General features: G+C 42.9%; 1 protein-coding gene across 4 annotated transcripts in view; it reads left to right on the top strand.

The window, feature by feature from the left end:
- The first annotated feature begins 4,383 nt into the window (after positions 1–4,383).
- Positions 4,384–27,813, top strand: part of PLEKHA2 (pleckstrin homology domain containing A2) — an 80,632-nt gene continuing 57,202 nt past the window's right edge. For 2 of the 4 annotated variants that reach the window (XR_007151756.1, XM_047857116.1), the window contains exons 1-2: positions 18,909–18,947; positions 19,301–19,395. The gene's annotated coding sequence lies outside the window, so the exon portion shown is untranslated. Of the gene's footprint in view, positions 4,513–18,808; positions 18,948–19,300; positions 19,396–27,813 lie in introns of those variants that run through there. The other 2 variants (XM_047857118.1, XM_047857117.1) reach the window with 2 other exon arrangements.

The raw sequence follows: 27,813 nt of genomic DNA, 5'->3' as shown, positions 1-27,813 counted from the left end.
AGAGAGACAGAGCATGAACAGGGGAGGGTCAGAGAGAGGGGGAGACACAGAATCTGAAACAGGCTCCAGGCTCTGAGCTGTCAGCACAGAGCCTGACGCGGGGCTCAAACTCATGGACCATGAGATCATGACCTGAGCCGAAGTCGGACGCTGAACCGACTGAACCACCCAGGCGCCCCAATAATTGCCTTTTCAATGTTGTTATTGTTGTTTGCTTTTCTCTGTATCTGTCATTAATTCATCTTCTAATTTTCTGATAGAATTATAACATTCTTCCAAATACATTCAAACTCATCAGATGATATCCTAGTTTCTTTTCTTTCTTCCTCTTTCTTTCTTTCTTTCTTTCTCTTCTTTTTCTTTCTTTTGGATGTCTCCAATATCCAGCAATCCTGCATTTCTCTGACTCTCACCTCTGATATGGACTGCTTTTTCCTTTGGATTGATATGTAACGATTATTCTGAAACTTCCCTTCATCTTCATCCTGGGAATTCTCTCTACCTCCTTCATGTGTTGTGTTAGGCCTACCTTTTCCCAGGGATCTTAGTTTGTATCTTCTAGAGAATGGGTGAATGGCAAGTGAATGTTTGAAACAGTGTATGCCTGAAAAATACCTTTATTCTATCCTCATGATTAGTTTATACTTTGGTTGAACATAGAAGTCACAGTCATAAATCATTTTTCCTTTTTAAGACCTGTTGAAGGGATGAGAGGGTGATCTGGCTGCAACATCTGTCACCCCATTGATCACCAGGGTTGATCTGGCTGACCTGGCTGGCTAGGCGGGTGTCCCCTTCCTCCCTCACCGCTCCATGTGCGTCCCTCCCGAAGCTGTGCGCTCAGTCGAAGAGGACGAACTTCCCCGATACAGGAACACCGTTCTTCAGTCAAGGGTATATGAGTAGCTGCGCTCCCGTGCTAGAACCTCCAAACAAGCTCTCAAGGTCCACCTGTAGGAGAACATAGGGTAGTCAAGCTTCCAAGACTCCAGACACATCCAAATGAGGTGCTGCACGTGGCAGTCTGCCTTTCTAAGAAAAAAAAAAAGACCTGTTGAAGGCCCTCGTGTCTTCGTCCCTTACTGTCCAGTACTGCTGTCCTGAAGTCTGGTGCCATTCTGATTCCTCGGCTTTTCTGAGCATGATCTTTTTCCTTTCTAGAAGTTTTTGGGATCTCCTCTTTATCCCTGGAGTCCTGAGATTTCACAATGATGTGCCTTGGTTTAGATCTCTTTTCATTCATTGCGTTGAGTAGCCATTGGCCCTTTTGATTTGGAAACTAATGTACTTCAGTTCTGGGATCCTATCATGAATTCATTTCTCTGTGTTTTCTTTTTGCAACTCTTAATAAGCAGATATTGAGCCTTCTGGATTTGTATCTGTTTTCATCTTTCCTACTTCCTAATTTGTTTTTCTTTCTGTTTTATTTTCCTCAGTAGATTTCCTCAACTTTATTTTCACCTCTCTTATTGAATTTTTTTCTGTCATATTTGTAATCTCCATGAGTGTTTCTTATTCTGTGAATGCCCTCTCTCTCTTTAAAAAGCATCCTAGTATTTTAAAATAATTATCATTATTTTAAGAACGAACACAGTATCTCTTTTTACTTCAATATATATGTTTTTTCTCTCCCTGCATTGTCTCTGTGTCTTCCAAGCCCCCCCCCCCCCATTTTCCCTCGTGTTTATTTTGGTCTATCTTTGATGTTGGAGGCTTCCCTGAAATATCTGATGGTCCTTGATGGTTGGTTCACAATTATAAGTGAAAAAAATCTGTTTGAAAGCATTGAGCACGTATGGGAGGTTTGAAGACAGGGGGGCTGCACCAAAGTTGTACTGGGAGACAAATAACTGATTCTGTAGAGTTTTTCTCTTCAGCTGGACAGTTTCCCAATGAGATTACTCCTCCACACTCCTGCCTGGGGGTGGGGGTGGGAATTGAGGAGGTGGAAGCCTTTTTCAGCATTCTTCCAGCTAAGTCGGGTAAGGGAGATGGGGCACGAGTGGAGGCATTACCGTTCAGTACAAGCTTTCAATGAACCCACCTCCATTAGTAAATTGTCTTTATTTCTGTCCTCGGTGGTCCCAGTTCCTAAGCCTTGAGTCTATCTTGTTCAATCTCTCCGTCTTCTTCCTCCTCATACAAGCTTTCAACCAACCTTCCTGTTGTCAGCCCCACCCAAACCTATCCTGCCACCCCTTTCAGAGGTTCCTGGTCCTCTAATTTCCCTCAGGCTCTCTAGGGCCTGGACATGTCAAAGAGCTTGTTTCTTGTTGGCTTCCAACTCTTGCAGGTCTAGGTTTTCCTGGTATGGTAGCTGAGTTTCCACCAATCATAGCTTTTGTGCTTCTGTTAATTGTAAAATTTATCGTTGGTTGTTGGTGCTTTCATGTTCTCTTAGTCCTTGAGGGTTTATGCTCCTTTTCTCCATTTGTTGTCATTTTAGTGAAGGTTTAATAAAAGATGTGTTCGGTAGACCATGCTTAACTGTGATTTTCATGTGCCTGCTTTTATTTTTTTATTGTGTTCTTTTTTTTAACTTTTATTTACTTTTGAGATACAGAGAGAGACAAAGTGTGAGCAGGCTAGGGGCAGAGAGAAAAGGAGCCACAGAATCCAAAGCAGGCTCCAGGCTCCAAACTGTCAGTACAGAGCCCAATGTGGGGCTTAAACTCAGGAACCGTGAGATCATGGCTTGAGCCAAAGTCAGACTGCTTAACCGACTCAGCCACCCAGGTGCCCCTTATGTGCCTACTTTTAAATCCACTCTTCTAGCTTTCTTCCTTTTCTCCCTGCTCCATATTCTCTCCTTCCTTCTCTCTCCATCTCTTCCTCCCCCCCTCCCTTTCCTTACCTCCCTCCCCTTTCACTCCCCGCCCCCCCCCCCACCTTTCTCTTTCTCCTTCCTTCATTCCTACCTTCCTTCCTTTCTTTCTTTATTTCTTTTAGAATGGTGGTCTTCCCTCCTTGAAGGGCCTTGGGGAATCTCATGTTTTCTGCTCTTTGAAATACTTTGACTATAAATATCACCCTGGACTCTGACTTTAATTTGAACACATCACATTTCTGCAACGGACTTAGAAATAACAACATCCCACAGACTTTGTGCTTCCTAATCTCTTCCTTTCTTGTGTGCTTGCTGAGAAAACTCCCTTTGGTATTTCTAGGAAGTGGAAAACAATCATTTCATCCATTTCAAGCCTGGCAATTTTTATTCATAGCTTGAGTTCTAGAACCTTGTCCGGAGAACACAGGAGAGCGCAAAGAGCATACTCTTGACCAGCAAGGAAAATGGAGCCAGGATGAGGGTGGAAACAGGTAGTAATTATTTGATTAAACACATTATGTTTTGGCTGTCTACTGTATTATAGGCACTGTCATAGATAGAGGGCATATAACCATGACTAAGACATTCAGAGTTTAGTGGTAAGACAGACAGGTAAGTGAGCACACAGAATGTAACGTGATAAATGCACTTCATGCTTAGCAAATGTTAGTTTTGTGTCTACTGTATGTCAGGTACTATACAAGCACTTTCATTTTATTAATTCCTCCCCATATCATTGTGTGCTAGGCCTTATTATACCTATTTTACTATAAGGAAACTGCTAAAATAAAGGAATATACAAATATTATGAAAACAAGATGTGAGACCGCTCTTTGGTGCCTCTCTGGTCAGGTAACCAGGGGTATGCTCTCCTTGGGCTCTGCAGCCCACTGTCCCCAGAATGGAAGACAGAGGCTCTGGTGAGCACAAAAGATCTGCCTGAAGTTGACTCTTCAGCCTTGGGCATCACCCCTTCATCTCCTCCCTTCCCACTCCAGATCCAAGGAGAATGTCTTCTCCAGGACCTGAGGAAGAAAACAAGGTCCATGGGTTGGCAGCAGTGTTTCTGAGCACTGTCTTCAGCGTGGAAAAAATGAGAGAAAATAAGTTATGAAAAGCTTGAACTAAACCTGTCCCAAACCACAGGAAATTCTTAGATGTGCAGTCCTTTTCTCATTTTTTTTCCCTTTTCTTTTTTTGTCAATAACAAAAATGTACCAGAGTATTGAGACACTAGCTAAGGAATGGCCATGATGACAGCCGGTGGGGAAGGGGGAGGAGGAGGGGAGGTTAGGTCTAGAGAGATTTTTTAGAAAGGCAGATCAGCTGTTCCCCAGAGGAAAATCAAGGGGATCACGTGGGTAAATTGGGGAGAGGGACACGCGAGCGTGTGCGCGCGTGTGCGCCCGCACATACACACAGACGCGCGCGCGCGCGCGCGCGCACACACACACACACACACACACACACACACACACAAACTCTCTGAACTTAATCAGTTTTTAAAACTCTGTCTTTGAAACAGGAACTTGCCTTGGGTCTCCTGAAACCGAAAAACACAGCTCTTGCCTTCCTCCTGGAAGTCACCTTGTCCTTTGGAGCCACCTTTGGAGGTGGCTTCCTGTGGCTGGTGAGAAGCTGGCTCCTTTTTGCAGAGTTCTTGTTCTTCCAAAACCAAGGGCGGGGTAAGTGGAGGCTGCAGACCCCTAGGGTCCCCTGGGCGGGGGGTTCCTCTCAGTTTGGTTACCTAAGGATTAGATAAAGGAGGTTCTTTGTCGGGTGGGGGACACTCGGACTCCTACGTATGAAGAAAAGGAAGTGGGGGCGGGGTGCAGACAGATTTTGCCAAAATACAGATGGAGCCGACTAGATCCAGAACAATTCCCAAAGGAGGTCCTCCCACACCCACAGGAAGGCTCCCCCCCACCAAAAAAAAAAAAAAAAGCTTGAAATTCAAATTATTTTAGTGCTTGGGAGATGAGAGGGGGGTGAGAGAAAGCAATGGTAGTAAATAGGAACAGAAGGGGGCAGAAAAAACAGGAAGGCTTGTCAGTATCTTTCCTAAGAAACAGCTCAGAAGAGCACCAAATATTAAAATAAATGTAGCTGGACTTGAGTAATACTTTTTATTATTTTTTTTTTAAATTATTTTTAGACCGTAAAGGAGCATAGGCACAAATTTGATACATGTGGTTTCTGCCCCCAAAGAAACGGCTGCTCCCGCCTCTCCTTTTTTTAGCCTCTGTTTTTGAGACGACAGGACAGAGATGTTTTGCCCACACTGTACCCACACTCGTTCTGTTCCTCTCAAATGCGTTTCACTGCCCTGGTTTCCTCCAAAAGCTGTCCTTCTGTCATGAATGTTGTCGTGCTCTTGTTTCTGCCTCCCTTCTTGCTTTGGGTTAGAAGAGTGGAAACAATGTTGGGAGAGAAAGATGGACACCATGATGAGAAAGTGAGAGAACAGTAATTACATTTGAGAATTAGGTAGAGGGAGAAATAAAAGACCCTACTCCCTGGTGGAGGACTTGAGTCTTGCCTGGTCCTGGTTTTTGCCATTTCTTAAAGAGAATGGTTTGGATGAGACAGGGTTGCCAGAGAGATAGATACAGGATACCCAGTTAAATTTGAATTTCAGATAACCAGCAGATAAGTACCCCCAAAAGCTGACTTTACAGTTTGATGTATTTGAAGAAGTTCTTAAACCACCTTACTCCAGTGGTGTTTAAATGGTGGGTGCCTCTGGGGTAGATGGTTTTAGGGAATCCGTTTCGGAATCCGCCTGAGGTGAAGTGAGAGCCAGGTGTCACATTGGGTCTTTTCTGCTCCCACTCCCCTGGCACACTAGCCCTTCTTCACTTCTAAAAAAGGAAAGAAAGGCATTTGTCCTAGATTGTAAAAGCCTCCAGGGGCCAGACAAGGAACAATTAGAAATATTTGTGTTTGTGTTGAGAAAGCAAAAGCCTTTTTGACTGAGATACCAATCATTTCACAAATTAGGTGGTTTCCAAGTTATCGTTTTCCGTAAAACTTGGAGAAAAACCTAATTGAGTTGACCGCTGATTGATCATCAGAATAATTTTTTTAAAACTGTCTTTATTTTTCAGAGCGGGTTTTGGGTTCACAGCAAAATTAAGCAGAAAGTACAAAGAGTTCCCACATACCCCTTGCCCTTATACAGGCACAACCTCCCCCCATAGAATAATTATTGAAGGAAAGTTTCTAAGTGATATCTGACCTATAAGGTGAAGGAATCCAAAGAATTGAATGACACTGCCAGATTTGGCCCTGCTGAAAAACAAATCTCAAGTTCCCTGGCAAAGGTGGACTGGCCACGGATCTTCATATAGGGTCTGTATTCATGAGCAAGCCAGTCATTCCAGGTGTGCCTCTGAAGCCATAAGCCTAGAAATATGTCCCTATTTTCCTTTCTTTTTGTCAGCCCTGGACATTGTCATGACAAAGCTCCTTGTGGCCCCATCTACTTATTCAAGTGAACAAGGTTTCTCAATGTTTACATTTATAAAAATGCGATGTGGGAAAATATTGGTGCTAGGCCTGTTCATTCTTGCAATAAGTAATATTAATTGATGGATATTTGAACTAATTACATATGTATGTAAATATATTCAAATCCATATAGGTAAAAATCCATCCTCATCCATTAGGAGAGATAATTCTTACGAGGAGAATAATTTTCAGTATTTTACTGTTTTATGTTTAATGATCAATAAAATACATATTTATCACATTACTGATGATGGTAACAATGGCTTCGTCTCAGGAAATGTTTTAATACCCTATGGTCACAGGATATTTTTTGAAATTGTAAAATCAATTTACACATGCATATTTGTTTCAAAAAAGATGATAGGGTAATCAGTAAAAGATGTCCAAAGGATAGATATTCAAGTAATAAAAGATGTCATAAAAATATTTGGATGCAAATCTTTAACGGAAGTGGAATGAAGATACAGTTCGTGGAGGGAAGGGAATGACTTAACATTTCTGTTAAGGAACTTCGTGTTCATTTTGAAAAAAGAGTGATGGTGTCAAATTACTATGGTGCTTAGATTCTATTGGGTGCATTGAAAAGAGTGATATAACAGTTTTATTTTAAAACATTCGATGAAAACAATCTACAGACTACATCCCCTGCCAGCACTCAAACCACGAAAAGCTATAGATATCAACTTAAAATGTGTGAAGGGATATGTAGTTTTCAGCATTTTTAGGGGGTGTAAGGGAAGAAAAGTTTGAAGACGTCTGCTTTATATCATTTTCTTACTAACACTTCCGCTCAAAATATAGTAGTTACATTTCCAGATCCTTTACAACTTTGAACAACAAAAATCACAGGCACCATTCTACCTGCTGTTTCAGGGGCACCATTGTCCAAAGTTCTGTGTACCTCACTGTGCTGCTCATCTACTCTGAACTGAGTGGTAGTCATAGGGTCATGCACACGGTCTTAAATTGGAGAAACCAGAAATAAACCAGCCCCTCGACCTCACGGCTGAACTATTTCAAGAATACGCAGTTACGTTTCAGTGGCCATGATTTGACTCATGGCGCACTCAGTAACATATAATTACGAGCTGCCTTCAACAGACTTCTGCACTGCTTGCTTCTCACCTTCTGAATATAGAGGAACCACAACAGCATTTTATGGTAACTGATTGAAATGATCTAACCAACCCTTCTGTGCGCCCTGTTATAGGAGAGTGACTTTCTCGAACACCAGCTGAGGTCCTGGAGTTTCTCCAAGTACCAAAACCTTGCTTTTTAAAAGGAAGACAGAAAAATGAATGGGAGCAGCCATGTGCCCCGATGACAGAGGAAACGCACATGTGGGAAACTATGGGCTAGGAATGGTAGCAGTTGAGGTAGGAGGGCCATGGAGCACTGCTTTTCATATCAGAACTAAAAACTAAATGTTCGTTCACCACAAATGGAGTACTGCCAGCCACAATATGTGAAAGTGTGCTTAACCAGTGTGTGGGCTTCGTGAGTAGTGGTGCCTCTGTTAATCTAGGGTCAAGAGGGATATGTTGCATCACAAGTGATTTTTAAAAATAGCTAGTATCTATTTAAGCATAAAACTCTCATTTTTTAAGCTTATAATTTTTCTCTTTAATTAAACGTCTTATTTTGAGTTAACTGTAGATTCACATGCAGTTGTAAGAAATAGTTCAGAGAGATCCTATGCACCCTTCATCCAGTTTCCCCCAGTGGTGGCACCTTGTAAACCATGGTACAATACAACAAGAATACTGACACTGATACAGCCAAGAAAGAACATTTCTATCAGCACAAGCGGCCCCTTGTTGCCCTTTTATAGCCCCACCCACTTCCCTCCTACTCCGCGCCTTTCTTGACCTCGCAATCACGTATTCGTTTCCCATTTCTATAATGTCATTTTAAAAATGTTATATAAACGGAATCAATATACAGTATGTAGCCTTTGAGGGACTGGCTTTTCTTCACTCAGCATACTTTTCTGAATATTCATCCTTTTTGTTGTGTATGTCAGTAGCTTGTTCCCTTTTATTGTTGAATAGTATTCCATCATATGGATCTAACACAGTTTAACTCTTCACCAGTTGAGGGACATTCAGGTTGTTTCCAGGTTTTGGCTATTATCAATAAAGTGGCTATAATCATTCATATACAGGTTTTTGTGTAAACATGTCTTCATTTCTCTAAGGCAAATACCCAGCAGTACGATTATTGGATATATGATAGTTGCATGTTTACTGTTTTAAGAAACCGCCAAACTGTTTTCCAGAGGATCTATAACATTTTACTTTCCTACCAGCAATGTATCATGATCATTTCTCTTTGTCCTCACCAGCCACCACCTCACCAGACATTGCCACTGTTTTTTATTTTAGCCATTCTGGTAGGTGTGTAGTGCTATCTCATTGTGGTACTGTTTTTTGTTTTTGTATCTTTTGAAATTGTTTCCATTTTTATTGAGATATAATTGACATATAACATGGTATTAAAGTATACAATATAATATATATATATATATTATGGTAACCACAATAAATTTAGTCAACATCCATCACCTCATGCAGCTACAAATTTTTCTGTGATGAGAAATTTTAAGATCTACTCTTCTGGCAAGTTTCAAATATACAATACAGTGTTGTTAGTTTAGCTCTAGGCACCATGCTATATATTATATTCCCAGAACTTATTTATAACTGGAAGTTTGTACCTTTTGACCATCTTCACCTGTTTCCTCCTACCCCAACTACTCTGTCTCTGGCAACCACCATATGCGTGTGTGTGTGTGTGTGTGTGTGTGTGTGTATTACAATATATATGCGTACGTATATATATCACATTTTCTTCATCTATTTATCCATCATTGGACATTCAGGTTATTTCCATTTCTTGGCTATTGTGAACAATGTTACAATGAACATGGGCTAGCTCATGCAGATAACCCTCTGAGGTAGTGATTTTGCTTCCTTTGAATATATACTCAGAAATGGAATACTGGATCATATGGTATTTCTATTTTTAATTTTTTGAGGAACCTCCACACTGTTTTCCATAGTGGCTGCCCTAATTTACATTTCCACTAAGAGTGCACCAAGTTTCCCTTTTCTCCACATCCTTGCCAACAATTGTTATCTTTTGTCTTTTTGATAATAGCCATTCTGATAGATGTGAGGTGATATCTCATTGTGGTTTTGTTTTGCATTTCCCTGCTGATGAATGATGTTGAGCATCTTTTCATATACTTCTTGGTTATTTGTATGTTATTTTTATAAAAATGTTTAATTTTTAATCAGGCTTTTGGTTTTGCTATTGAGTTGTGTGAGTTCTTTTTATATTTTGGATATTAACTCCTTATCAAATACGTGATTAGTTGTGGCACCTAGGTGGCTTAATTGGTTAAGAGTCCGACTCTTGATTTTGGGTCAGGTTCATGGTATTGAACCCTGACTGGGCTCTGCCCTGACAGCGTGGAGCCTGCTTGGGATTCTTACCCTCTCTCTCTCTCTCTGTCTCTCTGTCTCTCTCTCTGTCTCTCTGCCCCTCCCCTGCTCATGCTCATTCATGCCCACACACTCTCTCTCAAAATAAATAAACATTTAAAATATACATGATTAGCAAATATGTTCGCACATTCAGGAGGTTGCCTTTTCATTTTCTTGATTGTTTCTTTTGCTATGAAGAAGCTTTTTAGTTTGATGTAGTCCCACTTGTTTGTTTGTTTGTTTGTTTTGTTTTGTTTTGTTTTGCTTTTGATGTCAAATCTAAAAACATCATTGCCAAGAGTAGTGCCAAAGAGCTTACCTATTATGTTTTCTTCTAGGAGTTTTATGGCTTCAAGTGTTCAGTGTTTTTAATTTTTGCAATTTTATTTTCACCAACTTTTTGCTTGTAAAGTTTTTTGTATGGGCATTAAATATTTTTAAAAATTTTGTATTATTAAACAAAAGATACATAATACACATGATACAACATTTAAAAAAGTAAGAGGGTATGAGTGAATGCTGCCTGCTCTTAACCACCTCCCTCAGAGGTGGTCTGCTCCCCACAGGCCACCACTCCTACCAGCAAAACTACATGGAACTTTCCACCTAAAATAAAGGCTCTGATCACAGTTTAACTACCTTTTCCTACCCCAAGGTCATCACCAGGAATGACAAAGATTGTCTTGAGCACATATAACTTCTGGGAAGTCTTTTTTTTTTTTTTAATGTGTATTCATTTTTGAGAGAGACAGAGAGACAGAGCATGAGTGGGGAGGGGCAGAGAGAGACGGAGACACAGAATGGGCTCAAACCCATGAACTATGAGATCATGACCTGAGCTGAAGTCAGACACTTAACTGACTGAGCCACCCAGGCACCCCAACTTCTGGGAATTCTTAACTTTTCTTTCCCCTCCTTTGTTGTCAGCTAATCCATTTACAGACATAGGAATGAACGGAATAAAATAATTTCCTTCTCCATCCTGCTCCTCCTCCGTCTCTAATATTGTCTCCTTTCTCCTGCTGTTTCTAATCTTCTGAGGACTAGAAAACCACATAACTGAACCTTTAGTAAGCAAGGCTAAGAAAGGCTCTCCTTAATACAGGGACTTTGGCTACAAAGAGGCCCCTTCCCTCTTGCTTTCTGTGTTTGGAATTCCACTCTGGAGACTCAAGTTGCCAGAAGGGTGACCTCCAGATCAGTGCCAAATCCCCTATATGTCTTTTCAGCAAGACTGTGACATCTTTTGTCATCAGATGCTGGAGGGTGCATTTGACTATTTATCCAATTAGAACATTCACAGCATCATTAAGTATTAGGTGTAAGGATAAATTTGGCTTGTTATTATTTAATTACTAAATAAAGAAGTTAGGCTGGACCAGGCTTAATTCTCCAGCCTAGTGTTATACTTAGTTTTAATATAGTTTGATAGACATGTGAAGTCATCATAGATACTATGATGAAATTTGGAAGAAGACCCTTGAGCAAATTACCTGTTTCCAGTGAATCATAATGAGTTTCACTAGATCTCAGGGTTTAGGTTGGTAATCAGTTTCTGTATATCTTTTCCAGAGGCAGGAATTTTAATGTGAATGGAATAAAATTGGCTACAATGCTTTTGAAAAATGTATCCACAGACTGACAAGTATTTTTAATTTGAGGATAAAGTTAGTTCTATGGTTTTTTTCTTTTGATTTACTTTTTAGTTTTTAAAAGTTTATTTATTTATTTTGAGAGAGAGAGAGAGAGAGAGAGAGAGAGTGAGCAGGGGAGATGCAGAGAGAGAGAGGGAGAGAGAGACTCCCAAGCAGGCTCTGTGCTATCAGTGTGGAGCCTAACTCAGGGCTCCATCTCACCAACAGTGAGATCATGATCTGAGCTGAAATCAAGAGTCAGATGCTTGACCAACAAAAGCACCCAGGCGTCTCAGTTATATGGTTTTTAAGTCACAAAGCAGCTATGAGATCTCTGAGGTAATTTTATTTATTTTTTTTAAAATGTTTATTTATTTATTTTGAGAGAGAGAGTGAGCAGGTAGATCTGTGCTGTCAGCACAGATCCTGATGCGGGGCTTGAACTCACAAACCATGAGATCATGACCTGAGCCAAAATCAACCAACTGAGCCACCCAGGTGCCCCTCTAAGGTACTTTTAAATTAAAATATATTTATCTACTTTTAAACCTAATATTTTTTTCTAATAACAAAATACTATGGGCTTATTAAAGAATACTTGGAAAATTCACCAATACAAAAATTTTTAAAAATCACCTGTAAACCTAACTCAGATAATTACTTTTAACACTTTTAGTATATCCCTGCAAAACTGAATTTTTTTTATTAAACACACACACACTGGTTATCTCTGGAGAGGAGAGTAGTGTTTGGGGCACATGAGCAGAAGAAATATTTGTTCATACTTACTCTTTTGTACCTTCTGAACTTTGTACTGTGTGTATATATTTCCTATTAACAAAATAATGGAAGGACATAAATTCACGTTCAAATATCCTTTGTGCTTTCTTGTTGTTTTGTAATAACCAGCTTGTGTTAAGAACCACTGATATAAAAGTCTGCCCACTTCACTGACTACCATAGGCATCTCTTGGAATAAACTGGATAAAGTTTATTCCAGTTAATGACTTTGACTATATTCACCCATAAGTATTTGCTAATAGCAGCCCCTCTGTAGGCTCATTGTCGAGGAAATGAATTATGTAACTGGTCTAAGCAAATATAAAGTTAACTGTAGTGTTAAATATGGTCATGGATACAAAGCTAACGTATCTATTCATTCTCTCTGATTCTATGGATCCAATTCCTCCCATATAATCACAGGGCATCTCTAGGGATGCAGGAATCCCAGCAGGGCACTGCACTTATTCAAACTGACAGAAAAACAATGCCATCAGCATGAATCAATAGGAGTGGTGCATTTGGCCAGCAGACTGTTATTTCTGGGGAGAGGATGTGCAATCAGTTTTGAGGTTTATTAGTGTCAGATTTAGCTGTATAGGAATATTTTCCCAACTTTGTTACTAGGAAATAGCCCTTTTGGCCTGTGTATGTATGCATTGCATGTATATGTGTCTGTATACATATGTGAAACAAAAATACTACAGACTGGATGGCTTAAACAACAGAAATGTATTTTCTCCCAGTTCTGGAGGCTGAAGTCTGAGATCAGTGGCCAGCATGTTTGTGTTCTGGAGAGAACTCTCCTCCTGGCTTGCAAATGGTCGTTTCCATGCTGTGTGTTCACATGGCCTTTCTTTGGTGCACACAGAGAGATCTCTTCTTCTTATAAGGTGACCGACCAGTCTATAGGATTCGGGCCTCACCCTTATGACCTCATTTAACCTTAATTACCTGCTAGAAGCACTGTCTCCAAACACAATCACATTGTCAGGTCTTCAACATATGATTTTTTGGTGGTGGTGGAGGGGGACACATAATTCAGTATTTATATATTTATATTTTACAAGTTTAATTTTATATACAAACTTTTAAGTGTTCCACCAAAGTTTTATCTTTTTTGAATTTACTTTATTACCGCCCTTTACTGTTGTTTCCCTTATCCTATAAACAGAAATTGCCAAAGCTTCTTCCATTGCCCATTTCTCCTATTCTCCAGGTTCTGAGAGTTTGAGCTAAGAGATAACCCTGGGTGCTGAGCAGGGTTCATCTTTCTCCTTAAAACCTGAATTCTTCCATCTGTAAAATGAGATTAATAATCTCTAATCCTGTGAAAGGGAAAAGAAGGAATAGTTAATAATTTACCATATAATGTTAACTCTTTGTAATAAAAGTTTCAAAATGAAATGCAAAGATCTTAATCCAAAGGTACCATACTGATTTTTTAAGTGTAACAGACAAACTCAGCGCTTGCTATGTACCTTAGAAACATTAACTCACTCAATCTCAACAATGGTATGAGATAGGTTATCTATTATGACCACCTTCCCCATTTTATGGAAACACAGAGAAGTAAAATAACTGGTCATGCCTTTGCAGCTAATTAGTGACAGTCAGGAGGCAAATCCTGGCGCTAGAGTCCAGTGACTACCCAGTCACTATGAAATTGCTGCTTATTCACTGCTAATTGTGTCATTTCCTGGCTCAAAAACCTTCAGGGACTCTTGATGCCTAAAATAATAAATACAACTCATTAGTTTAGCAATGAAGACCCTCCAGCTACTTTTCTTTCCCATTTTGTTTCCCATGAAAATGCTTCATCTCCCTACTGTGCTCCAGCTGAACTGGACTACCCATACTTCTCCAAATTGATCCCATGCATTCTTGCTTCTGTGCCTTGCCCTTGATGCAGTCTTTACCTGGGGCCCACCTGTTCTCAGCCCCTCTGCACCTTCTATGTCTTCCTTTCCCTTCAACATCCTTCCATACTGCCATCTTTATGCATTTTCTCCCGCACCTCTCAACCCCAGCTGGTTGTGATTTTTCCCACAGAATTTTATCTCCCCTCGTCAATCTGTGTATACAGGTTTCTGGCTTTTATAATAGTTATTTATGTATATGTTGTACTGTCTCCTTGTATATTCCCTGCTTATTTCTGTATATTTCTGTATGTTTCCTCCCAACTTTTTTTTTCTTAACATTTACTTATTATTGAGAGAGAGAGACAGACCATGAGCAGGGGAGGGGCAGAGGGAGAGGGAGACACAGAATCCAAAGTAGGCTCCAGGCTCTGAGATGTCAGCACAGAGCCCAATGTGGGGCTCGAACTCATGAACTTCGAGATCATGACCTGAGCCACCCAAGCGCCCCTCCTCCCAACTTTAAGGATGGGTTCCTTGAGGGCTACAATATACTTTCTCATAGAGCTTTAAAAAATTTTTTTTATTAAAGTCTTAAATCATTATTTGTTTTTTTTTTGACAATCAAATGTATGCATGCTTATTGCAAAAAATTAAACATTACAGAACTACATCTCTTAGAAAGTGAGATACACTACTATAATCCCTCCTCCCCCACCCTAAGAGAACTGTGGTTAATAGTTTGGAATGTAGTCTTCTACACTTTCTTCATATAATAAACATGTGTAATTTTTATTTACAGAAATTGCACTATACCATACAGACAGCTCTGTACCTTTTTTCCACTTAAAATATTTAGCATTTTTCATATGTTTTATAAAGAGGTACACCTCATTCTTTTTTAACAGCTGCATAGCATGGGATTGTATGGATGTACCAGTATTTACCTGTTCAATCCGTGTTGATGAGCATGAGGGTGATTTCCAATTATCAACATTATGAACAATACTGCAGTGAGTATGTATGAATATATTTCATATGTATACACGGCATATGGACACATACACATATACTCCCTATATACTGTATATGTCTCCAGATGACTTTCAATAGCACATATCTTTGGACATGAAATTGCTAGGTGAAATGGAATGGAGGTTCTAAATGTTGACAGTTATCAACAATGTGGTTGGGAAGAGTCTTGTGTTATGTCTTTCTGTACCCTTCACAAGCTCAGTGGTTAAGAGGGCAGGCTCTGGCTTCAGGCCGCACAGGTTTGTATCTAGTCTGGGTCTCTATGCCTTAGTCATCTTATCTCTGAGAACACAATAGGACCTTGCTCCCAGTTAAGACTTAAGTGAGATAATCCAGGTAAAACAATTAGCATTTAGCAAGTACCTGAATAATGAGTAAATGCAAGATACACGGTGGGAGGAAAAATGGTAATAGGTTCAGATAATTGTTTGTTGAATGAATAGGACTGAAGAGGACAACAGTTAGTTTGAATAATCTTTTTGGAAATGGATGGTACTTCGCTATGGAAACTAATAGTAACTATTTATGAAATGTCCAGCTAGCATTAGTGTTGTAATGGCCTTGGAGAAATTTATTTCTGTGCAAAATTAACTGGCCTGAACCAGGATCAACCAATGACCTTGGCTTTTTGAGTCTCACACTTTCCCCAATGGAACTAATGGGCCCTGGCTGCAGCCTGGTACCTTATGTAATGTGTATCTTTAAGGACAGAAAACAATGCATTTGCCCAGAGGGTGTGCTGGCTTACCACTGAAGGTTATTAGGCCATCTAGTTACCCAGCTATTAATATTGAAAAGAAATAGAAAATGCATAAATAAACGGCTAGAGTACAAGTGTACTGTTTATAGATTCTTGGGTTCTGGGCCAGAAGTCTCCATCTTCATGGAAAGGTTCCTATACCAATAATAGAAGATTCTGGGGGTAGTCAACCCTGGGTTCTAGAACCAACTCTGCCTCTAATTAGCTGCAAAACCTTGAGCAAGTTGTTGAAACTCATCTTGCTGACACAATGAGGGGACTGAAATAGCTGATGCGAAAGGTCCTTTTTTGACATTCCTTTCCCCACAGGCGGTTACATTTTCAGACATCAGGACTATTTATTGCACTGAAAAAACATGAATAAAATCAGGTAATGGAAGTATTCTTTAAATGTCCAGGTCAAGAGATGGCAAAGGGGCCACAGCAGGGCACAGATTCAACTGACACCTGCTCTGTGGTGCCCACTACAGGAGGAGGTGGGGGGTGTCCATTGAGAAAGCACCCAGAAATCTAGGAATAAGGGAGTGGAATCGGGGCAGAAATTGTAGTCTAACTGGGGCCAGGTTTTGGCCAGGGGCAAATGTGGTGGTAAATGGGGCTGGCTCCCAGTGAAATACGAGCATCACCCAAAGTACATTGATGACCCTCGTTCTAGTCCAGTGTATTCTTGCTCCTGTCCAGTAAATTGTACCCGTCTTCTCAGGCTCATTTCAAAGTCCATCTCCTTTTTGATACAAGTCCCCTTTTTACTTCTCCCCCCAGATGTCTTGTTCCTCTAAAGACTGACTGTACTTATTCTCTGTGCCATTTTCATGGCACTTCCATGAGGGATACGAGGCTGCCTCAGCCTTCAAGTGACACTTGTATCCTTCTAATGAGACCCAAGGCCTTTGGCTCCCTTTGCTTACCAGGCATCCAATACAGTAGTGCACAGAAAATATTTGCGGCTCTGTGATTGAGTGACTCAGGCAGGCCCCATGGGGAGTAGAGTTTTATGGGTTTTAATATGAACCATACCATGGAATCTGAGACTTTTACCTCATTGCTCATACTGGAAACCGTCAGTTCCAGTCAGATTTGCTTGGCGCTGGGTGGAATTTTGTTACTTTTCACAATGAAAACCATAATCTAATTTTTAAATAAAAAAAACATTTACATAACACCTACTTCATGTACCACAGTAATCTAAACAGTACAAAAGTTAACTCAATTTACTTTTCATAACGACCCAGATAGGAACTGAGGCACAGAAATGTCATTTGCCCAGGGATCAAAGCTAATAAGTGGCAGAGCTGGGATTCAAACCCAGTCCATCTGGTTCCAGAGAACATGCTCCTTAAGACGCTATGCTGCCTGAAACCTATGAGTAGCAAAAATCTTCACGAGCAGAAAAAAATGGACGTTGATATATTTATTTCAAAGGAAATGTTTTTTTCCTTGTGTCCCCCCTTCCTCATTCGAAGCAAAATGCTGTAATGCAAAAAGTCTTTCTTTCTTTCTTTCTTTCTTTCTTTCTTTCTTTCTTTCTTTCTTTCTTTCTTTCTTCTTCTTTCTTCACACCTGAGAGAGCAGGCAGCTCATTTTTGCTTTGGCAATCAAAATGGAAGAGGAAACTTGTGTGGTTTCATCACTGGTGCTTTCGGGGTGTGTGCTGCTACCTCCCTCCGGCTCCAGGTCCCCTGCTCCCAGGCTTTGTTGCCTCAGCTCTTGCAGACTTTTCAGCATGCCTTTCCCCCGTATCAGTGGGATGTGGACCAGCCTTTCCATCCCTCCCGCACAGCCAGTCCCTGTGCCCGAGCCTCTTGAGGCTCTTCTTTGTCCGCTTCTCCCTCAAAGCCTCAACACGCCCGCATCAGAATCCCCAGAAGCAGCATCTCCCCGTCCTCCATCCCAAGGGTGAATCCACTACGTGTCCATGTTTCCGATGTCTTGCGCCTCACTTTCTGTATATGTAAATGATCTCCCCTTGTGGGAGGCCGGCGTCAGAACCTGACAGACCTGCCACTGATAGACTGTGGGACCCAGGGCAGATTACTTAACGTCTCTGAGTCTCGGTTTCCTCATCGTGAACGGGATTGAGATCCATAGGGTTGCCGTGTGGACCAAGTGAGATAATTCAGGGGCTGCACCGGCACACAGTAATTTTCTTAGGTTCCCCTTGGCATTATTTACTTAACGCATGCTTGTCTATTTTCCTTCTTTTTTTTTTTTTTTTTCCCAGAGCACCCTCCCGCTCTGAGGGCAGGAAAGGCGACTTTGCGTCGTTACACTCTGATAAAGTCCCCATACCCCTCGTTAAAAACGTCCGGTGCCACTGGGCTCTTCCGGCACATTCATGACAATCCAGGAGAATCGCTTCTTCTTCTCACCCCAATCCTAAACTTTCACCCTGAGGCCCCAGAAAGGCTAAGGGCTCCCGATCCGAGGGAGGCCCGGCTGAAGTCGCGGGGTGGGGCTCTGGGAAGAAGAAACGGGGTTCAAGAGGGAGCCCGCGCTGCGGCTCGCCTCCCTCCTTCAAGGATGCCCTCAGCCCCGGGCCCCCGTTCGGCTCCGGACACCTGCTGCCCGGGGCTCGGCGTCGGAGGCAGTCCTCCTCCGCGCGGCCGTCTCCGCGGCCCGGGTCCCACCTGCGCGGCCGCCGACCCCGGCGAGGTGGTCCCGGCCCGCGCCTGGCGCGCGGCCACCAGGGCAGCCTCCCGGGCGCCCCGCCCCCGCCTCCTCCGCGCAGCCCGCGGCGCCCGGCCGCGCCCCCTCCCACCCCACGGCGCCCCGGCACCCCTCTCCTCCCCCGGCGGGCTCGGCGGAGCATTGTACTCACATCCGGGGCTGGGTTTTGCTTTAATGCGAAACGTAATTAACCCGGAAAAAAGAGCCGAGAGACAAGAGAGAAGGAGGGGTGGGGGTGGGGGGAGAAGAGCGAGAGGAGCGAGAGGCACCGAGAGTTTGGCAGCGAGATAAAGAAATCCCCCGAGAGCGACGGCCCGGCCGGCCGGAGCGGCGCGTCCCACCCCGATGTAAACCATCCTGCCCGAGCCCCGGCCGCCGCACGGCGGGGTAAGTGGGGCGCCCTGGCGGGTCCGGGAGCAGAGAGGCGCAGAGGGGCGCGCGGGGGCCGGCGGGGCTGCGGAGCATGGGGAGCAGGAACGCGGGCGGGGGCGCCGAGGGCGCGCAGGCGGGGGCTGGGTGCGCCTGTCCTGGTGGCTGACGGCGAAGGGAAAGGTCGCCGTGGCCCGTGGGCGCCTCCGGCAGCCCCCGGGAAACCCCTGAGGGCAGCCCCTCCTCCATTTTTCTGGAGCATCCGGGGTGGCCAAGGTCGCCACCGCCAGGGGTCGGGCTGCGGGGGTGGGGCCGCGCGGAGGGGGGTGGGGGCGGGTGTTCTGCTGAGCTGCATTTTCTCACGTTTGCAGCGGCGAAACTTCTCTGCGGGTTCTGGCGCTGGAGCACCGGCCTCGCAACGACTGCCCGGGCTGCGGGTAGGGGAGGAAAGCGGAGAACGTCCCAGGCAAGTCCCGTGGGCTCGGACTGGGCCAAGGATCCTCATTTTTCTCTTCCCCTATTACCTTATTACGTGACAGGCCTACAGTGCTCCCCTAGGGAGATCCCTTCCTTTCCACTGGGTCCAGCTGGGGCCCTTGGGCTTCTGGAACTCCAGGCTGTGGGGGTGACTTGAAGGAAAACTGTCCTAAGATCCAAGTTCGGTGCCAGATTGGGAAAGCACCCTCGAGAGAGCTGTCTCTGGCTCTCACTAACTTCTTCCTCACCTTACACGCTTCCCTTTTCTGCTCTAGTTCTGAAGACTGTTACTTCATCAGATTAACAACAAAAAAATAACAAAACCCCTAACCAAAAGAAAAAAAAAAAAAACAGATAAAGGAGGAGGAAAGGGAAAAAAGAGGCCGTGCAGGAAGGAAAAGTGTACAGGCACCTCCAGAGAGGAGGCGCGGCAGGGCCACCTCCACTTGGGCCTTACACATCTCCTCCCCCAGGCCAGCCCTCCCCCACACCCCCAGCCTTTTGCCTGAAAGTTTCCTTCCTTCTTAGCGAGTTTGGGTTCAAGCCGAATCTCCCCCCCTCTAACTCCGTCTCCCGTTCCTCCTCTTTGCTTTCTTTAGGACTCCAAATGGGTTTTTTTTTTTTTTTTTTTTTTTTTTTTTCAGAGGAGAGTAAACAGCAGAAAGAGGGAGGGGAAAGCATTTTACCAGGACACCAGCTGTGGCTCTTGGAGGCACCTCAGCCCGCTGAGTGGTGGTTTGCACTGGGGCTGAAGTTCCAAAATTGTACTCCTGTTCCTAATATATCTAAGTCAGCCCCCTTTTCCCTCCTTTCTGGAGCTTCATCGTTTTTCTTTGGTGTCAAAGCCTTCAGAAACAGTAAAGCCAAAAGTCTTGAAAGAATAGAAGTGTTTGTGTTCTGTTTCACGGTTGCACTCAGTTGACATTTAATGGATAGTAAGGATAGGAAAGACAGGAACTAAACCCAGCCTCTGTCTTCAGGGAGCTTGCAGTCTGATGGAGGACACAGGCTGTACATGAGTGCCTAAAATAGAGATCCGGGGTGCTTTGAGAAACCAGAAGAGGCTTTTTAAAAAGCATCCTCATTTCAGATACTTGTCTTCTCCATGTGTGCCGGTTGGACACACAATGACTTTTGCCATACGTTGGGCAGCCCAATGTATGACATCTCCTGGGTGCTAAGCCAAATGTTTGTTGAATGAATGAATGAATGAATGAATGGCTGCAGGTACATGAATTGCTTGCACCTGTCCAGTTGGAAGGGAAAAGAACAGTGTGGCAGTAACTCAATCCTGTAGAGATTTGGTTCACCAAGCTGGCGCATGAGGGTTTCCTCTGATGTTGCCTTTAGACCTTGTCTCCTATTTCTAAGCCTTTCTACAGGGTGTCTGTGACGCCCCTGGTGGTGTTCCAGCTAGCTAATGATGGGAGCCCTGCTCACCTCACAGATGGGGGTAATTAATCACCTAGGTTTGATTTGGAAACCGGCTGCTCCTTGGTAGAGAGTTTGCAAGCCCGTCTTTTCCCTTGTCGGTGCTTTCTTCTCTCTTCTGTATAAGGAAGTAGGGCCTGCATCTTGTCATCCTAGTGAGCCGAACCATATTGCGCTCGGTATTTTAGCAACGTTAAAATAAATCCTGGAGACATGCAGGTTTTGGTTGGTGCCTACCTCTAGAGAGCTTCTGTGAAAGTGGGACGGGAGAAGTATTAGTTGTATCAGTCATATCGTCCCGAACAGCCAGCCCTCCTGCTTGCTTGCTGGGTGTTTGCTAAAAGTGCTGGAACACTGTGAAGTAGCTCCAAACAGCAGGAGCATGGTCTTCATTGTGTGCACCCGGCTGGCACTTCATTGATTTCCTCTCTTCATGAGGCCGGTGGACAGGTGGGGGATGCCCCTGTCAAAAGGCTGGAGTGCCTCAAGTTGGATCTTGCTGTGCGCCACAGTGCAGTAAATACTTCTGATTCACTGAAGTTACTGTGGCTTATTCTGGCCCATGTAGTCCTGGGCTTGGAAAAGAGCGTCCGGGTGCTGGTACACTGGACTTCCCCACCTCTTCTGTCTTCCTACTGTGAGCAGTCTCGGTCGCCTTACTTTCAGTTTTCCATCTGTCTTAGTGAGTTGGATAGGACTCCTGCAATCTAATCTGTTAGGCTTTGGAAAGGAAGGAAGCAGAGCAAATATTGTAGTGTGACAGCCTATGGGGAGAGGAGAATCCTAGCCCTGCCCAGTATAAGCCCATCACTGAGCCAGGGAATGGGACAGGGTGGGGAGATAGGGCTGCTGAGAGGTGGGAGGGATGGGGTCCCTTCCTTCCTGTTCCAGGAGCGGGTGCAGCGGGACCATAACTGGAAGACTCCATTGACCTTTATTCCGAATCTTGGGTTGCTCCCCTCTCCCCTCCCCTGGCCCCTGCTGTGAAGCCCATCCAACCTTTTAGGCTTTATACTTTATCTCCTTTGTGAAAGCCCCTTCTCTGTTGACTGAAGTGACTGGAGAGGATTAAAAGCTGAATCGAGCTCTTTCACTGTGGAGGTCACAGCCTGCTGAGGCAGGAGCTCCTAACACTGCCCAGTGTGGGCAAAAGGCTTTCAGCGTTGGGCTTGTGGTGTGCCTTTCTGCCACAGAGGCTGGCAGCTGAGATAAAGAGGGTGGGAAGCTAGGTCCACTTGTCCTTACACTCTTGAGAAACACTGTAGTTAAAGGGCAAAGGCCAGGATTCACTGCCCCATCAGCTAGGACTTAAATTTGGCCATCTACTTGCAAAGGGGCTCTCTCTCCCCCCTTGTGATGCTTCTGTAGGTGGAGCGGGGAGGCAGGGTGGAGTCCCTTCCCTGGAACCTGATCTTCGCGGGCTTGGGTTGTTAACTTTCAGGGTAGCCTGGCCAAGATGGAGTCTGTGGATCTCTTGGATTGTTTCTTTAAATTCTCCTGAAGAATTTTAGAGATGTAAACTACGATGGTTCTTGGAGTAGAGGGAACAGTAAGGGAGGTTTATGCCTTTCTTTGAGGGGGATCCCTTTCTCTTGACATTTGCTTGTTGATACTGGAGGGGTAGAGACGGCCCGTGCAGCTGCCTGCCCTGTAATAAGCAGCTCTGCGGTAGTAATGGTAACCGTATACTACTTGTCAGGCACTTCACACACATGCACACGCATCATAACAACATTTAAGCAGTGCTTACTCTTTACCAGAACTCCTGTTAAGCACTTTCACGCATTATTTTATTTAATCCTCACGGCCACCTTTGAAGTAGGTAAAGCGATTCTCTCCATTTTGCAGATGAGGAGAAGAGTTCAGTGGAGTCTGTCTGACTCTAAAATACGTGCTCTTTCACTTCACTCTCCCACATTGATGTACAAATGAAATCAGCATGGCCTTTTTAATGGTCACCTTCGTGCAAGAGTTTAGTCAAATGCACTCGTACTGGTCGTTGTCACCTGCACATCCTCTTAGCCACACCCAGTCCCTCCTCCTCCCCACCTTCTCTTTAGACAGGCTGAGGCCATTTACAGTTTCCCCTGGCACTTTGCAAAAAGGCTAGTAGACAGAAGTAATGATGTTGCCTTTTCATTTTTCTACTGCCTGTGTTTTAGCGGGTCAAGTTTTAAATGAAGATTTCAGCTCCCGATTCCTGTTAGGAAACCCTGCAGTGAAAACTGAAATAATTGTGTCTTCTAAGTGGGTGGGGGAGGGGACTGCCACACTTCTGAAAGTTGGAGATCTCTGTTTTTATTGGCTAACTTATAAACCAGGTGTGGCTGCTCACCTACCTGTGCCTGAGATCTCTGGTGGAGCCTTGGGCCACGGGAAGGCCTTCGTTTCCTCCTGGCTGCAACGGCCACATTTTCTCTGGCCACATTTTCTCTGACCGTAGATGAAGTTGCTGTTAAAAAACGTCATGACTGTTTAAAATGTTTTTGTTGCTTTTGGCATCTTGATTGCGGTGTATCAATGTTCAGTTTCTCCAGCCTTTTCCCTGAAAATTTCCCCCTTAAAAATTCCTTCTTGAGTGTCTTTGGCTCTCCCCTTAAAGTTATAGGGTCCAGGAGGGTTTGGGCTATCTGTGTCACGTGGGCACGTTTTCTTACTCCTCTGTTGCTGTGGATGTTTGCTTTTTTCACTTCGCACTTCTGTTGGGAACATGCTCTCAGTACATTCCCTGCTCTCTCACATGACTCTCCTGCCTTCAGACTATTTGGAATTTGTTCTTAGGATACATTCAAAATGCAGTGATAGTTACCAAGAGGAGATAGATGCTCCCACACTTCCTAAGTTATAATTTTTGGTCCATTCCCAAGGATGAAACAGCCCCGCTTGTGTCTTGCTGTTATCGTGGTTTTTACCCTGCCCTTGGCATTGGTGAAGCTGCACAGGACACACTTACCTGTGCTGCAGATTTAAACACAGGTGAGCTCTGTACTGATGATGGCCCATGCGCGTTCTAGCGATAGTGGAGTGACTGATCATAACCTCCTCACTCTGGTTCCTGTCTGCTGTATTACAGTCCCCTGAGACCTCTGATGTCATTTCCCGATAAACTTTCTCCTGTCGAGTTTAGCAATTGCCTGTTGGTATCCCTCTCACTCACCGGGACGCTGCTGTCTCCACCTTCCAACCTAGCAGGGTAATCAGACAAGAGATGTTCTGCATATGCCCCACCACATGTTGAGAAACACCATCCTGACTTTCTCCGGAGCAAAATCCCTGAAATTTCCCTGTGCTGCCAATGCAAAGTGATGTGAAAAAAAATCTCCAAATTTGTAAAATAAAGTGATGTTTTTTTTTTTTTCATATTTGAACTGTCAGAGGTCGTTTCATAATGGGGACAATACTATTTGAGGTTTTTATCTCTATTATCACTTTCTGTCCCTTTTTATGTGCTTCGAAAGTGTCAGGATGGTCAAGCAGATGAATCTCCCTTACTTCACTCTGTTTTTTCCTGTATCTCCAAATTGCACTAGCGATCTTAAAAATAAGACATCCAGTAGAGCAAATTACAGCTTTAATGATGTGATAGCTCAATAGCTTTTTTTAAAGTTTTTTTTTTTAATTAATCTATTTATTTGAGAGAGAGATTGGGGAAGGGGCAGAGAGAGTGGGAGAGAGAATCTCAAGCAGGTTCACTGCTGATAGTGCGGAGCCTGGTGTGTGGGGCTCAGTCTCACCAACCTGAGTTGAAATCAAGAGTCAGATGCTTAACTGACTAAGCCACCCAGGCACCCCTATAGCTTTTCTTTTAAACATAAATCTATTTATCCATCTCTTCATTCATCTATTTAGCCATTTATTTAAAAAATGTCAGCCCTGTCTTCTAAGTTTCAAGAAGGAAAATTCCACTAGGGGTCTTTGTTAGGATTCCTTCTTCATTTTCCCAGAGCACTGGGCATGGTGTGGCTTAGGTGCTATAGCAGTAGAGGAATATAGTTACTCATGTGGGTGTGAATACTGAGTTGGCCTTAAGGACAGGGGCTTCTCTTATGGAGACCAGAGAGTAAGGAACCAAACCTGCAGGGGAAAGAATGAGCCTCTCTAAGAGGATGTTGCAATAGTAGGTAAGAAACCCAAACCCAGCTAGTTTGGAGAGTGCCAAAGCCCTCTGGGTAGGTACCTGGCTCTTGGGCAATTGTGATGCATAGTGCTTTATGAGATTTAATACTTTGGGGCACCTGGATGGCTTGGTTGGTGTGACTGTTGATCTCAGAGTCATGAGTTTAAGCCCCATGTTGGGTGTAGAGCTTACTTTAAAAAAAAAAAAAAAGAAAAGAAAAAAGACTTTGAAACACCAAAAGGTCCCAAGAAAGCTGTAATTGAGGCAAGGTTTTGTTTGTTTGTGGAATCTGGAGACTTGACAAGTTTATTCTCAGCTTCAAAATTTATACACTCGGGTCAGGGTGTGTGTGCAGTTAAATAGCTTTCCCACCTGCTGAATAAAGGGGAGCACACATTCCCGGTAGAATATTTGGAAGATTTGGAAAATACACAGAAGTAAATAAAATTCACCCATAACCCATAGATAAGAACTGCCAATATTTTGATGTCTATATGTCAGTCTTTTTCTATCCAAATATAGAAATACAAAAATAATATTTAGGGGATCGAGATCATATTCTTTTTTCCCCCCAAGTTTATTTATTTAGTTTGAGAGAGACAGAGAGAGTGTGAGCAGGGGAGGTGCAGAGAGAGAGGGAGAATCTCAAGCAGGCTATGTCCCGACAGCGTGGGACTCAAACTCATGAAACTCATGAAACTCAAACCCGAGATGATATTCGAAGTCATATTATATATTTAAAAAATTTATGGTATAATGAGTTTCTCCCTGATTTATTTAAAATTCTTTGGAAGCATAGTTTTTTTTAATGATTCTGTAACATTTCCTTATGTGAATTCCCCTAATTTAATTATCCCCTAATCATTGGGACATTCAGGGCATTTTCAACTTGTTGTTATTAGAAATTCTATTACAGCTGTTATTTTAAATATTTTAATCTTTTTTAATGTTTATTTTTTTATTTAAAAAATTTTAAAAAAATGTTTATTTTTGAGAGACAGAGTGAGCGGGGTGGGGGGTGCAGAGAGAGAGGGAGACACAGAATCCAAAGCAGCCTCCAGGCTCTGAGCTGTCAGCACAGAGCCCAATAAGGGGCTCGAACTCATGAACCATGAGATCATGACCTGAGCCAAAGCCAGACACTTAACTGACTGAGCCACCAGGTGCCCCCAAATTTTAATCTTTATTTGCATCTTTATTTATTTGGATCCAATCCTAGAAGTAGAATCACTGGGTCAAAGGGTCTGAACATATTTAGCTCTTTTGTTATATATTGCCAAATGGCCTTCCACGAAAGTTCATGCTCTTGTCCTGGGTGTGTAAGAGCCCTAAGAAATCTTTTCAAGTAGATGACGTTTGTTTCCAGCAGCAATCTTCTCTTTACATTCTTAACCCGCTAGTGCTTCTGTCTCCCATTGGTGTGTGTTCTTTTTCCTTAGGGTGTTGGTCACAGCTGTCTCTTATTTTAATCAGCCTGATAAAGATGTCAGTTGCCTCAATTCGTAGGGGACAGTTTTATTCTTGGATTAAACATTCTCCAGTAATGGAAAGTAAGACATTGAAATGGTCAGTCAAGGAGATATTTTAGACAGATATCTCCCAGTGCCCTTCACCTCATCTAAAGGTAGAAGGCACTTGAATCTTCTAATGAGCTTCATTTGGTCAACTGCAAATGTTGGCCAGCAATCTTGATTTAATTGACATTAACCCATTTTCTGTTGCTGATCAATGGGTAACTCCATGCAGTTCACTTTTTGCTCAGTCTCACTTTTACCACAAATTAAATACTTAACATATTTTCAAGTGCAGTGCATACTTAGGAACTTGTATACTGAAGAAATCTGGATCATATAAAATTTTCCTCTTTTTTAAAAAAAACATTTATTTACTTTGGGTGGGGGAAGGGCAGAGAGAGAGGTAGAGTGAGAATCCCAAGTAGGCTCTGCACTGTCAGCGCTGAGCCTGATGCAGGGCTTGAACTCATGAACTGTGAGACCATGACCTGAGACAAAATCAAGAGTCTGATGCTTAACCAACTGAGCCACCCAGGCATTAAAATGCATTATTCAGTTATTTGGATTATGGGAGGGCATGTTTTGACTTGGTTTGATTGTGTGTGTGTGTGTGTGTGTGTGTGTGTGTGTGTGTGAGAGAGAGACAGAGAACACACTATTGTATGTACACATAATTTTGATTTGCATTTAACAAAGTCTAGGAAGGAAGATGAAGCAGGAAGCAAACGTGAAAAAAATGTTCAGCCTCACTAGGCATCATTATATATTTAAAACTAGCAATAGTTTAAAATGAGAACGTCCAATGTATATACAATTCTAGAGATGCTAACTGATATATTGCTGACTGTTATGTAAACAGAAAATATTTTTAGGAAGTAACTTTGTAATAGGTCTCAAGAATTTTAAAAGATCATTACCTATGACCTAGTCGTATTATTGCTTGGAAATTATGTATGCTGTGTCCATGTAAAAGGAGAAAGAAAGCATGAAAATAAGACTTTTAACATTATTTATATAATGAAAAATTGAGTATAATCTGTCTGATCCTAGAGAAATGGTTAAGTAAATTATAGTAAATGCAGTTCAGTAATGTTATGCAACCATTAAAGGCAATTGTTATAAAGACTATGTAGCAACATGGAACATGTTTATGATGTAATTTAAAAATTTTAAAAGGCCAATTATGCGGATAGGGGCATGAAAAAGCTTGCAAAAGTGAAAATGGTTGGCCAGAGTGAATTTTTTTAAATTCCAGCATTGTTATGCTCTGAGTTTTGCACCAAAAATTGGAAAATTCTAGGAAGGTTTGACGTGCTTTGGAAAGAGGCTACTGAGTGGAGTGGAA

The sequence above is a fragment of the Prionailurus viverrinus genome, chromosome B1 (genome assembly GCF_022837055.1).
Source record: "Prionailurus viverrinus isolate Anna chromosome B1, UM_Priviv_1.0, whole genome shotgun sequence".
NCBI lineage: Eukaryota > Metazoa > Chordata > Mammalia > Carnivora > Felidae > Prionailurus > Prionailurus viverrinus.
Note: the sequence above shows the minus strand (reverse complement) of the source record. Positions and strands in the feature narration are given on the sequence as shown.